General features: G+C 35.2%; 1 long non-coding RNA gene across 2 annotated transcripts; it reads right to left on the reverse strand.

Annotated features, from left to right (window-relative positions):
• Positions 1-1,506: 1,506 nt before the first annotated feature.
• Positions 1,507-6,532, reverse strand: LOC147286297 (uncharacterized). Of its 2 annotated transcripts, none has more exons than XR_015122021.1 (3): positions 6,299-6,532; positions 5,810-6,167; positions 1,507-1,763 (listed from the first exon to the last, which is right to left on the reverse strand). It is a non-coding gene; the product is annotated as an uncharacterized LOC147286297 (long non-coding RNA). The 2 variants fall into 2 exon arrangements; XR_015122022.1 differs by having other exon boundaries at positions 6,279-6,532.
• Positions 6,533-14,162: the final 7,630 nt, after the last annotated feature.

Here is a 14,162-nt window from a genome sequence, read left to right on the forward strand (position 1 = left end):
ATCAGCACTCTTTTGTAACCTTGTTGTATATCGAGTCGGGTTGCAACAATTGACGGTTGTATAATCAACCAGCAAAATGGGCTTGGAAATGGGTCGGTTGTCTAGTAAAAACCGACCATTCTCATCCATACTTTCTCTACAGCTTAATGTATATCTATAAGTTTCAAATAAGATAAAATTACAGATTTAGTCCAGTTATTTTATACCTAGTTCAATTCTCAGGTTTCCCGCCTGTGTTCTTCCTTCGGTTCTTGAGGATGGAACTCGGTTGTTCAACTCAGTTCTCGATGATGGAACTCAGTTCAATCTCTTGTTTATGGAATTAGTTAAATTTAAATGGTTGCTTGGTATGCAAAATGTACAGGATTTTAATTAAAATCCATAGTTGTGTATCATAATTAAAATATATTTTAATTAAAATCCATAATTAAAATGCAAAATATATTTTAATTAAAATCCTGTACATTTTGCATATGATAAGTTATCCTACACAACTATGGGTTTACTGTCCTACACAACTTATCATATGTAAAATGTAAATGGTTGCATAGTATGCAATTCCATTTTCCTGATCATGATCATATATATTGATAACAGCACAAGTAGGGAGCATAATGACAGTACTCCTACCAAGGCATTGCACAAATATATTTTCTTTCTCCTGACCATGCTAGCGGTGCTCCTCCAAGTGAAGCAGCAGCAGGGAGCAGCCGCCGGTAATGGAGTTGGGTCTCCATTTGTCACAAACAACGTGACTGCAGTCATGTTTACTGTTGCTTTATTCCTTTACGTGGGTTCATTGGCCACTGATCTCAAGATGATACTCCAAGCTTTTTCCATTGATAATTCAGATTTGGGTGCAGCTCAAGTATTCATGAATAACATGAGCCTTTTGTGCGGAACTCTTGCCTCCATTTTACTATTGCTCATGCTTGTTCCAGCTTTTGGGTGGCTCATCCTTGTCTTCTGGACCATTTGTTTTGTGAGCGTTGTGGTCAAGTCCTACCAATTCTTGAAAACATTGTATGCAATTGCAGTTGCAGCACTTGTTCATGCCTTTCACAAATTAAAAAATCTGAAATTCTACCACTCCAGGGAGGAACCCGCGGACCAGGCTGACCAGATCAATCAGATAGCTTAAGTAATCAATTTCTACCGATACATTTCTTTAATTCTATCACCACTCTTTTGTAACCTTGTTGTATATCGAAAAACATTTGCTAGCTATTTGCTTTTGTATTGTATTTTCCTTTTTCGTTTTTGTTAATACTAGAAATTGTGCCCGCATAATGCTGCGGGTGTTAAAAGGTTATAAAATGTTCATTCAAGGCCTAATAAAATTTAATGCAAGCGTAATAGTTTTTACATATATATGATAATCTAAATTAAGTTTGGAAACATTGACATGATTGTTTGTTCACCAAGTTTAATTTACAAAATGTGCATTCATATATGGCATGTTTTATATATACGCTGATTGTTTTGTTAAGATATTATTCATATCTTAATAAACCAAACAGCATTTAAAAAACTATTATAGTAATCAAAAGATTTGCAGTATTCAACTGCTCATTGTTGAAAAAAGTTGTGAATGGGTGGTTGGAGGTGGCTTAATTGATTTTGGGGGTTTCTTCTTGAGTGTTGCTCGGCTGCTTATCTATTTTTGTATCTTGTGCAGGGGTATTCTTCTCTTCATTGCTTTGTGGGATAGGGGGCTGTTGTTTTTGCTAGCTGCCTTCTGTGAGGGGTTTTTTTTGTGTTGGCTGCAAATTTTGAAAAATAAGAATGAACTTCATTTAAGGGTACATGAGATTTCTAACCAATTTAAAGCAGCTGTAAGATAAGAATGAACTTCATTTCAAAATTTGATACCAATGCAAGGAAAGAAAGTCTAAAAAAAAGGCAAATTTTCAACCAATGCATAAAGCCTATAAAATGTGCAAATGTGCAGCTAGTGTATAAAATTTGGAGCAAGTGTATGAAATTTGGAGCATACCAAAGCTGGATGTAATTGAGGTTCCAAGCAGCCAAACCAATCCTAATTGTACCTTTTTTTAAAAATGTTTTTGATTTGCATTTGCAAGTTAAAATGTTATGATAATTGGTAACTTATACTAATTAATAGATTAAGCATAAAGATCAGCAGTCAAAAGCAATTTTGCACAGTAGTACAAATTAACTGATTTGTAAAAATGTATTTAAATGCAAATTTTGAGAACAAAGAAAAAACCTCTAACTTACCGAGCAATACAGAAGTATCATCTACTAATTCAAATGATCAGAATATTTTAATCAAAGTGTTTGATTAATCAGTGTTTTAATCATGAATGGATACCTACTAAAATCATAATCTATATAAGAAGGCAAAAAAGTGGAACCACGTTTCCACAACACCCCTCACCAAAGAAAAAAAGAAAACCAGAAAGCCTAATCTCAATTTTAAGAGACTTAAAAGCCGTGGCCCAAATGATTGCATGTCCATTTTACATTAGACAATTGAATTGAGAAACCTAATGAATTAGCTTTCAAAATCAATTAAGCGACGTATGTAGCCAGCTAAGTAGCTATATCTATATATAGGCAATATTCATCATTAAACCATCTTATTCTTGGGCATGTGATCAACTATTTAAGAAACCTGAAGATAAAATAAATGATTTCACAACATGTTTATGTGTTTATTAACATTATTTTTTAGGTAGAAGCTTGCCAAAAGCAGACATAATATACAATGGATTTATAAAATTTTAGGGTCCTAAATATTTGAGGGCCTGAGATATATAGTTATCTCATTCATTTGCCTACTTTCAAGACCAGCCTTAGACATAACCAACCTTTCAAGGGTTGCAAACCAAATGAAATCAAGTCCATAACGAAAATCAAAGACTGTCATCTTTGCCAACAGAAAGGGAAAAAATTAGTAAGCTTAAATTCACATGCATTAAGTGGAGGGAAAAAAATAACAAAGCCACCCCCAAAACGAACTCACAGGCTCGACGACCTTGCAGGTCAATGCAGACGACCAAGCAAACCAAACCCAGGAAAAAAAACACAAAGCAAGCAAGCAAGCAAACACAAAGAAAAGGCAAACAAAAAATATTTGATGCCACGGACAAATATTGTAATGGATGAAAACGTAAAATGTTATAATATTGTAATTGGATGAAATGATGACATGAAATAGGCTGTGATTAAAATTAAAAAAATTAAAAGAGAAAGTTAAAGTATTGAAACATTATATCTAAAATATTATTTGTAATGCTTCAATAAAGATGACTTTGTTATCAAATTACATCTCTAATATAAACAAAGAATATATAACAGTCAGATGACTCAGACGCATTCCAACTAATCACCATTTACCAATAGAATATTAGCTAATACAATGTTTACGAAGTCCCAAAAATTTTCTCTTATCTCATTAAGATTTTCAGACAAAAGCAAATAAATTTAATGATTTTTACACAACCACAGAATTTAGCTTACGTAGCTCATGTCTTGTGAGTCCTTATATTGTTAAAGTCAATAAATTAATGATTCATATAGAAAAACCAAATACTGTCTTCTTTCAATATTACTCCATAAAAACCCACAACAATTACCACTGCTCGAATAACACTACTTGCAAAAAAAAAAAAAAAACACTGCATTTATGAATCACTGTTTTCATATCATTAAGAAAAGAACATGGTTGAGATTTGAATATATGCATAAATGAAATTTGAAATGGAAAAAAAGAATATATCAATTATTTTCTTATCCAGAAACATAATTGCAACAATACTTTGTCTTGCAGATCAAACACCTTCAGATATACTTCTTTAGATGTGACTGCTGGTTTGCTAAACCCAGGAGTCCTTCAAGAACAATAAAAAAAAAAAGGGTCAAGCAAAAGGGGAGCACAGTCATAAACTTGTGGGCATACTTGTAGTTAATTAATTAAGGAGAACAGGCTCAAAATGAGTGGGTAGCCAAATATAATTAGCAGCAAATCAAGAACTGAGTGAAATTATGCACTTAAGCTACTGCTGACTTGAGGTTTCTTAAAGGAAAGATCTCAAAAATTATCAAAAGAACCAAAACCTTGAGAGTTAAAAGTTGAACAAAAACATACCAAAGCTAAAACCAGTGAAAAAAAATACCTTACCCCAAAAAAAGAAACCAATCTTCAAATCCAAGAAAGTACGGGAACTTGAAATTAAAACCAAAATCCAATTAAACCCAGAAAAAAAAAATTCATAATGAAAGAATTTGAAGGAAAAAAATAAGAAAGAAAACCCCGAAAAGTGAACCAAAACCCAAGAACTCATAATCAAATTCACCAAAACCCAAAAAAAAAAAAAAAATGAATAACACGTAACACCAATGCTCAAATGGAGGTGTTCCCTTAGTATTTCTACCTTGCTTTACGAATGTTTTTTTCAGTTAATTCTTTCATCAGACTTACTATTAGCATATACATGTCAACCATAAACTACATATGGAAGAAATATTTTGAAAATGACTTCGTAGGATTGAACAAAAGTAATGAAAGATACAATTGCAGTAAAACAAATGCAAAAGAAAAGAAGAAAAGGGTAGAATACCTTATAGCTTGAGAGCAGCCCATAGTTTCACCTTTGAGAGAAAATATAATAAACATTCATTTTCACCATTATTATCCCTGTTTCTTTTTTTCCATAACTTGTACAAAATTGAAGTCATGGTAAGTTTTAAAAAATTTTAGAGAACAAAAAAAGGAAAGAGAAAAAGATACTAAGCTATAATCCTCTAGTTACAACCTTTCCATTGAATATACATTCACATCCAAAAGAAAAAAGGTGGATCATCAAAAAAACAACTGAAGGCTTACTGCATCATGAATGAATGTAATTGCACAACATATGGATAGCTACAAATTTCTGCCTGCAGTATCCATTGTTTGAATATGACAGAAAATAAAGAATACACCTGCTCTCCTCAACAGATAAAACACTCAGAAAAAAAAAATAAATAAATAAAAGAAAAAAGCAACATTACCTCTGGGTGAGGAATCAAGAATTAAACAACCAAAACCCACTAATTACGAACACTTAAAAATAACAGAAAACTACAATGAGAGAAACTGAAAGTAAATTGAAAGTAAATTAGAATGACATGTAGGCTTCTATGCCAAGTAAATTAACAATGAAGGGTACTTTCTTCTTTAAGAAAAGTTCAGACTATATTCTTCTTGTTGAATTGTTGAATCCTTGTTTTTCTTTCTTTAATAACTCTTTTCTAGAGGGGAGGGGTAAACTGATAATGGATTTCCAAGATTGCTTTAAGACATGTAGTTGCATTGATAATGGATTCATGATTGTGTTAAGACATCTAGATGCTCCTTGTAATAACTTTGTGAAACTTTATCAAATATCGGACTAAGTGATTGTGACTTGTGAGTTCAAAAGATTTGCTCTTTCTTTTTCTCCCAAACATGGTGTCCAACATGATTGGACACTGTAAAATATTTTGCAATTTATTGTTGGCCATCTATTATGTAGATTTTCACTAAACACATCAGGTTTCTGCATAATGTAAGAGGAGAGCATGCAGAAGGCCATGTTCATCATCATATCCAAGAGCTCTAGTATTACTTTATTTTTCAATTTTCATTTATGCTTCATCTGTTTCCAATCTTTGTCGCTAGCTTCTTGGAGTGAAATATAATTAATTCCAAAAAGGTTCGTCGTCAAAGTTAAATAGCACTAAAACCACTCAAGATGCTCTTAAAAGTACAAAATTCTTTTACAGTTATGTGTTCATTAAGCAAAACACAATATGAATGTACCTCATCCTCAGATCATTGGTTTCTCCAACAGGGCTGAAAAGTACCACTCATTTTTATTTTTTCCACGATCAAGCTTGGCACCGGCATTCCATCGTAGTTTGTTAAACCAATCCTATCCAACATGGGAACGTAAGTTTCGTTGAGCTGTGATCCCAAGAAGAAGAAACGATCGAGCCAGAAGAGCCCTCCTGGCCTCAACACCCAGTATATGTCATATACTGTGAACTCAAGCAAGTTATCGGGAATCCAGTTGCTGAGAACATGCATTGAATGCACAATATCCAGAGTGTTTTCGAATAATGGAAGCCTGTGGGAGACACTGAGATGAATTGGGATCAAGCCCCGCGATGCAAGGAAGCTGTTGAATGGACAGCTTATTAAATACAAAACTATGGTCACTACTCACTATATAGTTCAAACCCAAAACCAAATTAAATACAAATTATTGAATAAGGAAAAAAGTCATTACTGAAAGAAAGAATGACTAACTCGAAGAGAACCCAGGTGGTCGCGGGCCTCGATTCCGCCGGAAAAGAAGTCAATGCCGGCGAGCTCTCTTTCCGAGTTTTGACTCGATTCGTCGCCGTCGGTGACTGGATGGACGATCGGCGACCATGAAGAGAGAGAGAGAGGAGAAGGAGGCGAGTCGTATGGTGGTGGTCTCGCCGCCATCCCTCATCTGACGGCGTCGCACCTAGGAGAGAGAGAGAGAGAAGAGAGAAGTCGGTGGATGAGGAGAGAGAATGAGAGAGTGATTCTGAATATGGGTTTACTTAACTCACAGTGGAAGCCAAAAAGTGAAGGGTGAATGACCAAAGAGGGCATACCCAAGGAATTCACAGAATGGCACGTAGATAAAAAAAAAAAAAAAAAGACTTGAGAGGCGAAACAGAACAAAAGGAGAGCAATGGCATGGGCGTAAAAAAATGAAAAAGGCAATAGCAAAAAACAAAGAGATCGTGAATGACCAAAACGGGCCAACTAACCCCACTATTACAATGAAAAGCAACTGAAATAAAAAAAATAGTGGCAAAAAAGTCTTTTCAGTGAACAAAACACTGTTCCTAAGCTACAGTAAACCGATTGTTCTCTTTTAGTATATAGGTAACTAGTAATTTTGCCCGCGTGTTGCTGGGGGTTTGGAAAGTCTAAAAAATGTGCAAAAATTTTAATGGAACGATACCGTGTTTAGTATATTAAAGTTTAAATGGTTGTGCCTAGCCTCATAAACCATCATCAATCAGATTTTAATCAAACCAAATATTTCGTTAGAAAACGTAACAGACAATATATTATAAGAACTAAAGGAGAAATGGGCCAAGAGGGAGGGATGACATCCTAGTCCTACACGTATGAGAATTCACCCTTGGTACAATGGTTGTATGTCATACAACCACATCAAATGGTAGAAAATTTATACCCTAGTAGTGGAAAAGTAAACTCATTAATATTCAAGGGTCAAAAAGTGGTTGTATGACAGAAATTTCCCAAGCAAGAATCCAAAATAGTTGATAAAATTATGACTCTACAGAGCTAAATGACTGCTTATAAAGCACTTCCAAAATGTCAGCAAAAGCATACTTCATCTCCTTTGGTAAACCTCACATCAGTTTACCCTTATGCATGAAACCAACTAATGCATAAAATTCTAACTATACAAAGATGAATGACTGCTAGTTGTAACTCGAAGCAAATCCTAAATCTCAGCAAAAGAAGTATACTTCATCTCCCTATGTAAAACCTCACAACAGTTTACGCTTTCCTTTCCGAATGACTGCAGCTTTCGCTTCAGTATAATCACATCCAGGCAAGTCTTCCACAATTGATTGATACATGTGGCATGAGCTACTCCCCAGCCTCAAGAGACTGTTTCATCAACTAAGAATTCAAGCAAGGGTCAGGTTTGTTTAGTACAGGAAAATCATTGATTAGATGAGCTATTATAAACATTCAATCAATAAAATCTTCAAGTACCTTTCAGTCGTTGAAATCAAATCTAAAGACTAGGTGGCAGTAATCAAGACTGAGCATTCCTTGGTGCTGAGTCTGCTGACATAGCAAACACAAAACTATATAAATAACCAAACCAAAAATAGAAGAGAATAATTCATCACAAAGATGAAAGTGAGCATTTGCAAAGGGTCTGGTTCAAGCCATCATAGAGAATGAGCATTTGCAAAGGATCTGATCCAATTGCAAAGTGAGTATTCATATAATCCTCAAAAAGAAAGAAAAACATCAAATAAATGAAGACTAATTCAATCAAAAAAATTAAATAAATAAAGACTGAAGTAGCATTGTACCTGTCAAATTAAATTTCTTATCAACCGGTGCACATCAACATCAATTTAAATTAGTTTGATTCTTTAACTTTAATTTCGTATGTAAAAGACCATTTGTACTTGAAATACAACCATTTGTTATAAAACCAAGTTTTTTGAAGCAAACAAACTGTGGTAATATTTTCTTTCAAACAAACTTTTTTTGGTAAACACACCAAAGAACATTTTTTCTGACATTTCATCAAAGATCTCGTATAAAACATAAACTAATGCATGTGTAGAATAATTAAACATAAAATGATACCCAAAAAGCCTAGACTCAGCAAACTAGCTTTGAAGATATTGAGAATACCTTGTTCTTATTTACCTAAATTAAATTGGAAAGGTTCTTATTGAGAATACCTTGTGGGGAGCGAATAGGTTATACAATGTTTGACATGTTGACATGAATGGACAAACCCCAGAACTTGTTCGGATGACGTTTTCGTGCTGTTAGTGCACTATATGAATTGCTAGGGATTGACCATTTGATTGATGATGTTTTACTATTGATTTGATGAGTGGATTTTCTTTTGCTTGCAAAGCTTATGGGATTTATGGTTTTTATATTACTTTTGAAATTTTTGAATTAAATGATGAAACAATGATTTGAGTAAAGTCTGTTTTGCATTAAATAATTTTAGATGGATTGAATTATTCGCCATTTTTGATCTAAGAGTTATCAAATATTTAAACAAATTATTTAAATGCCGTCTAAGTACCCACTGATTATTAAATAGGTCTTTGGGACCCATCACGGCACACACATAGGCTTTGGGCCGTGTGCCGGGATGCCTTGCCCTTTGGGGGTAGTCTACGTGCACGTAAGACATTTTGGCTTATTGTACGACGGCGATTCGACGGTACAAGGGCCACCGTATGTCCACTTGTATGACGGCGTTGCGACGGTACAAGGGACATCGTAATTCCACTCGCATGACGGCGTTGCGACGGTGCAGATGGAAGGGCAATCTACGTGTACGTACCACACTTGGCTTATTGTACGTCGGCGATTCGACGGTACAAGGGCCATCGTAAGTCCACTTGTATGACGGCGTTGCGACGGTACAAGGGACACCGTAATTCCACTCGCATGACGGCGTTGCGACGGTGCGGGTGGAAGGTTATGTAGACGGTTCACTTGGTGCGACGGTTTTGTAACGGTACCAGTGTGGAGCCCGTCAAATGGGTACTTATATGGCCAACGTTATTACTAAAAACTTTATTAGATAAAAAAACATTTTTAGTTATTCTTTTTATCAGTTCAAAACGTATTTTTAAAAATTGGGGGTTTTCAAAGAAAATGAGTAGTTTTATAAAATGGTTTTCAAATGAAAGGTTTTGAAGTTTATTTTGTCCACTTACTGAGAGTTTTTCTCAAAATTTTGTTTATGAAGTTTCCCCAGGTAGTAGCGATCACTGAGGTCGGACCGTACCACGTCGATGCAACGGGACCCATTTTAATTCGATTTAATCGATTTCATACAGTGACTTTTACATAAATGTTTTGGGCTCACACTATGATTTATCAAATATATTTATTTATTATGTTAAGTGCATGGCTCATTCTTTGAAAAGAGGTTTAAAGGTCAAAGTTTCAGTGTATTTATGGACTCGAGGTTTAGGGCGTTACAGACGAGGCGTGGAACTGGCGCCACATCATTAAACATGTTGCTTTATGATTGGCCATGTTGGAATTTAACCCCCAAACTTAGCAATGCATCTTACATATGTCAATTTTTCAATTTAGTAATTAGTTTGATCATGGACACGATTGAAAGATTTTGTGTTACATGAATCCAATTTTCATTTCATCTGGGAAAAGCCATCTTTTTCTCAACAAGCCAAAATTCAGTTATTTCAACTACATCAAGTGATATATCTCTTGTGAAAAAAAAAAAAAAAAAAGACTTCTTTTGTGGAATTAACTAGGGGTGGGTTCGATACGGTTACCGAACCTCAAACCTCAAACCGTGTACCGACCGAACCCTCCTCGGTTGGCCATTTTGGTTACCGAGACCGGTACCGGAATGTTGGTAAACCGGCACTCGGTTGGACCGGCATTCTCGGTCGACTCGGCTCGAAATGGGCATTTAACCGAAATGGTGGTGGGTTGAGCAGTGGTCTGATGAGAGGATCAATAACATACCAGTTCGTCGGAAAATTGGCAGGGAAACTAGCAACCTTTTAAGCCTTCAATCTGCCACCTACGGTGGTCGGACGAACAACCCAAATACATCGAAAGACTCAAGCCGACGAGAAGAGGCTCTGGGTACCAACCACGAATCACAGAGTTTGTCGGAGAAGACGACCGACCTTGACTGGGTTTTGGGTTTTCGGAATCTTTGGGTGATTTGAGGATAGGGGGAAAGAGAAGAGACAAGGGGAAGATTTTCTGGGGTGGTCTCGTCGCCACCCAAGGCCGGACGACGGCAATTTCGCTGGTCAATGCTCGACGTGAGTACAGAGGGATGAGAGAGATGAGAGCATCGAGGGAGAGGAGAGAGAAATGAGAGATAAATGAGATTTTTTTTAAGCCATCGAGAGAAATAGAGTTAATTTCTGATTTTGGGGGTTTAGTGTTTTGGGGTTGGGGTTTGGGTTTGGGGTTTGGAGTTTTTACTTTAAATATATTTATATATAAAATACATTTTTATACCCTAAAATATCTTTTTATATAATACATTTTTATAATTTATATAAAACATCTAATTTATAAATTTTTTCATTTATATAATACATTTCTATATAAAAACTAATTAAAATACCCTAAATCTTAATATTATACCATATCCTAAACCTTAGGGTATATAAAATAGGTACGTTTTTGTCAGAAAATGACAATTCAATCATTATTATACTATTTGACAAAAAAAAAATCATTATTATACTATTCACTTACTCACTATGCTCAAATATTCTCCTGACACTGACTTGAGCGTCAGAGAAGGTTCAGCCGGTACCACACCGGTGCCCTTCCCCCTCACTTTTGTGTGTTTGGGCAGGGTGCTTCGAACATTACATTTCCTACTTCCATTCGCTAGTCAGACCAACCCATCCGATCCTACCCCACCTCAACGTGTCATCATGCATCTCAGTGGGAGGTCAACGGGTCCACGTGGTTTGACTCGTTGTTGAGTGCTCTACCATTTTTGAGCATCAACATATATATATATATATATGTGGATGAACATGTATTGGGTGTCATTTAAATATCCATAAATATCTCAGCATGTTTGTAATTTTTTTTTGTCAGAAGCGTGTTTTGCTTTCCTATGAATATGAACTATGCCAGCCATGTTTTTGGTTCATTCTTTGTTCGTACATGAATTGAATTTTATTCCTTTTTAGGTTAGATGAAGAACAAACATGAATTTTAGTTTACTTAATTGCTTTCACAGGATAAGTAACCCCAGTAGCATTAGCAATACTGGTTCATTTGGGTTGGGTGGTACACAAGAATTCATTGTGATCAAACGTCATATGATCAGTTGCGCCCGAATCAATTATCCATCCATTGGAATCACTCTTATTAGAAGTAAGTAAGTTGGCATGACATTGAACATATCAATCATTATTGCTATATTGATTACACTAATGATGTTTGAGTGTTTGGACCACTAACTTGAGACGAAGGATCACATAGTGATAACCTTGGGTTTGATTCCCTAAATCCACCGTTGGGGTTTTCGTAGCGAGCTGTGGCTCCCCAGGATCGATTGATGTTATTTACACAATCGTATGGTTATTACTTTATGAGTAAGTTAGGTTGTTTTTATTTGAGGATCAAATGATTAGGATGTCTTGCTACCCATTCAGATTTCACTGACAGGGAGGTAGTTGATACATTTGATTATCGGTTAGTGTGGGTTCACTATCATTTGTACAGGTATACAAGTGTTGCTTCTTTTGCAGGCCAGGTACGCATGCATTGGTGTGCATGACATATAATTCATATGGCATCATGATCATTAAATGTTAATATGATTATGAGATGAGAATATATGTGCCATTATGTTGTTGGATTATGAAATGTTGATTAATAGTTAAATTAATGATTGACTATTAAACTGTATAGTGAATGCGTTGTTTATGGAGATTGTTATCTAGTGCTTTGTTATGCACATGTAAGCATATTATATACGTGATATGTAATGAGCTTGAGATGCCGTTACTTGTTTATTGTTGATGGTTGTTGTCATTGTTTGTGTGTGTGATAACCTGGATGTTAATTCCAGGATCGGTATTGCAAGGTATTTTATATACCATATTGATAAGTGTTGTTTGTTTCTGTTTGTTTGTGGGATGATTCACTCATACGAGCTTTATAGCTTACCGGGTTTGTTCTTTAACTCGGTGCACCATTCAACGGTACAACGGTTTGTTTTGCAGTATAGTCGAACGTGGATGCAGCGTGGAGGAAGTGGGGCAATTGGTAATCCAAGAGACAGAAGTTGTTTCCTCTTCTATTTTTGTAAAAATTAAGTTGTTTTTGTATTTATTCAGCTCATTAATGTTCGAAATATGTTATTCATGGTTACGATTAATTTATGTAATTTTAGGGGTTGGTTTAATCTAAAGTATTTGGTTTCTTTACGCTGGTGTATAGTTTATCTTTGATCCAACCCTGTATTTTTTTTAAAAAAATGTCAACTTTACATTGATTGTTTGGTTCTAAAAGCAGGTTACCGGAGCTTGGAAATTCCTTCTAGGGCTAAATAGTCAGTGTGGCGCACTCAAATCTTCCAGACGGTGGTTTGGGGCGTTACACCTAGACACCTGCTTATGCACACACAAATATACACATGTCATCAGTTTATGGCTTATATACTCTATTTGCAGGTTGTATTAGCTTGAAACATGGAAGCAAAGAGAGAGCTGTAGGCGGAAACAAGCCATTAAAATAAAAATCACTAAATAAATCATATGTTGTACATATAATACATTTTTTTATAAAAATAAAATATACTCATTATGCACGATTTTGGATTTGTGCTATGTGGGTAAGAGTATAAGCTCACGTCAATTATGTGATTGTCAAAATAGAGGTTGTGTGAGTGACACAAATATTGGATTTGTGCTCTAATTATTGGTAACGCCAAGACCGGTCACATGCAAGAAAATCGTGGTTAATTGCACCGTTACCAATGACATTAAGACATGATTAATTAATTGTGCTTTTTGAGTCAAATGACACAAATAAAAATGAGCTTAGTAAAGATTTTTCTTGTAGTCTCAAATCTTTATCAAATTAATCATATCCATATAATACACACATATCCAACGGCTCTCACGCTAGCTCTGGTCTATCAGAGTGTTAGTGGAGTAATTTTTTTTCTTAGTGGGGGCCAATCCACTACTTATATGACTCTAATGCCTAAAATGTCTGTATGATCAAAGCTGCGAGAAGTCATCACATACTCCCCATAAAAACTGCAACATACATTATGTTATGGCCTAAAAATGCCTCGGCCACATGGACGGCTGAGAACGACCACAACAAACCTCGCCATAAGAGACGAGGTTTCCGACTTTTGGCGAGAATGTGAGCGTGCCACTAATCAGCTTGAAATAGCCAATTAGAAAAAGATAATATTTGATGTGAAAGTAAAAATAAAATTTAAAACACCAAATTAAAGATCTAACTTTTAACCAATGATTGTGTGATAAAGAAAATGGACGGATAACCTATCTAGATTCTTTTCTTGTCTAAATTAACTAGGACTTTGAATATAAATAACCAAGAAAATAAATAATAGAGCAACAATATTTGATTGAAAAGTAATGAAAGATGACATTAATTTAGAATTGGTACTAAGAGAAAGTTCAATCTTAGTAGATCAAGCAACAAAGGAAATGCATAGGAAAACTATGAAGAAAATATTAAAAGAACTTGACAACAATATAAAATGAAATTGATATAAAAAGAGATTTAAAAGACTAAAAATATTGAGAGCTTGATAGCAGAAAAGTCTCTAGGTTGATTTGATTTTGTCCTTTGTTGTAGGGGTTGTGTGTGTTACAGAGAGTTC

The sequence above is a fragment of the Dryas octopetala genome, chromosome 4 (genome assembly GCF_963921425.1).
Source record: "Dryas octopetala chromosome 4, drDryOcto1.1, whole genome shotgun sequence".
Lineage (NCBI taxonomy): Eukaryota > Viridiplantae > Streptophyta > Magnoliopsida > Rosales > Rosaceae > Dryas > Dryas octopetala.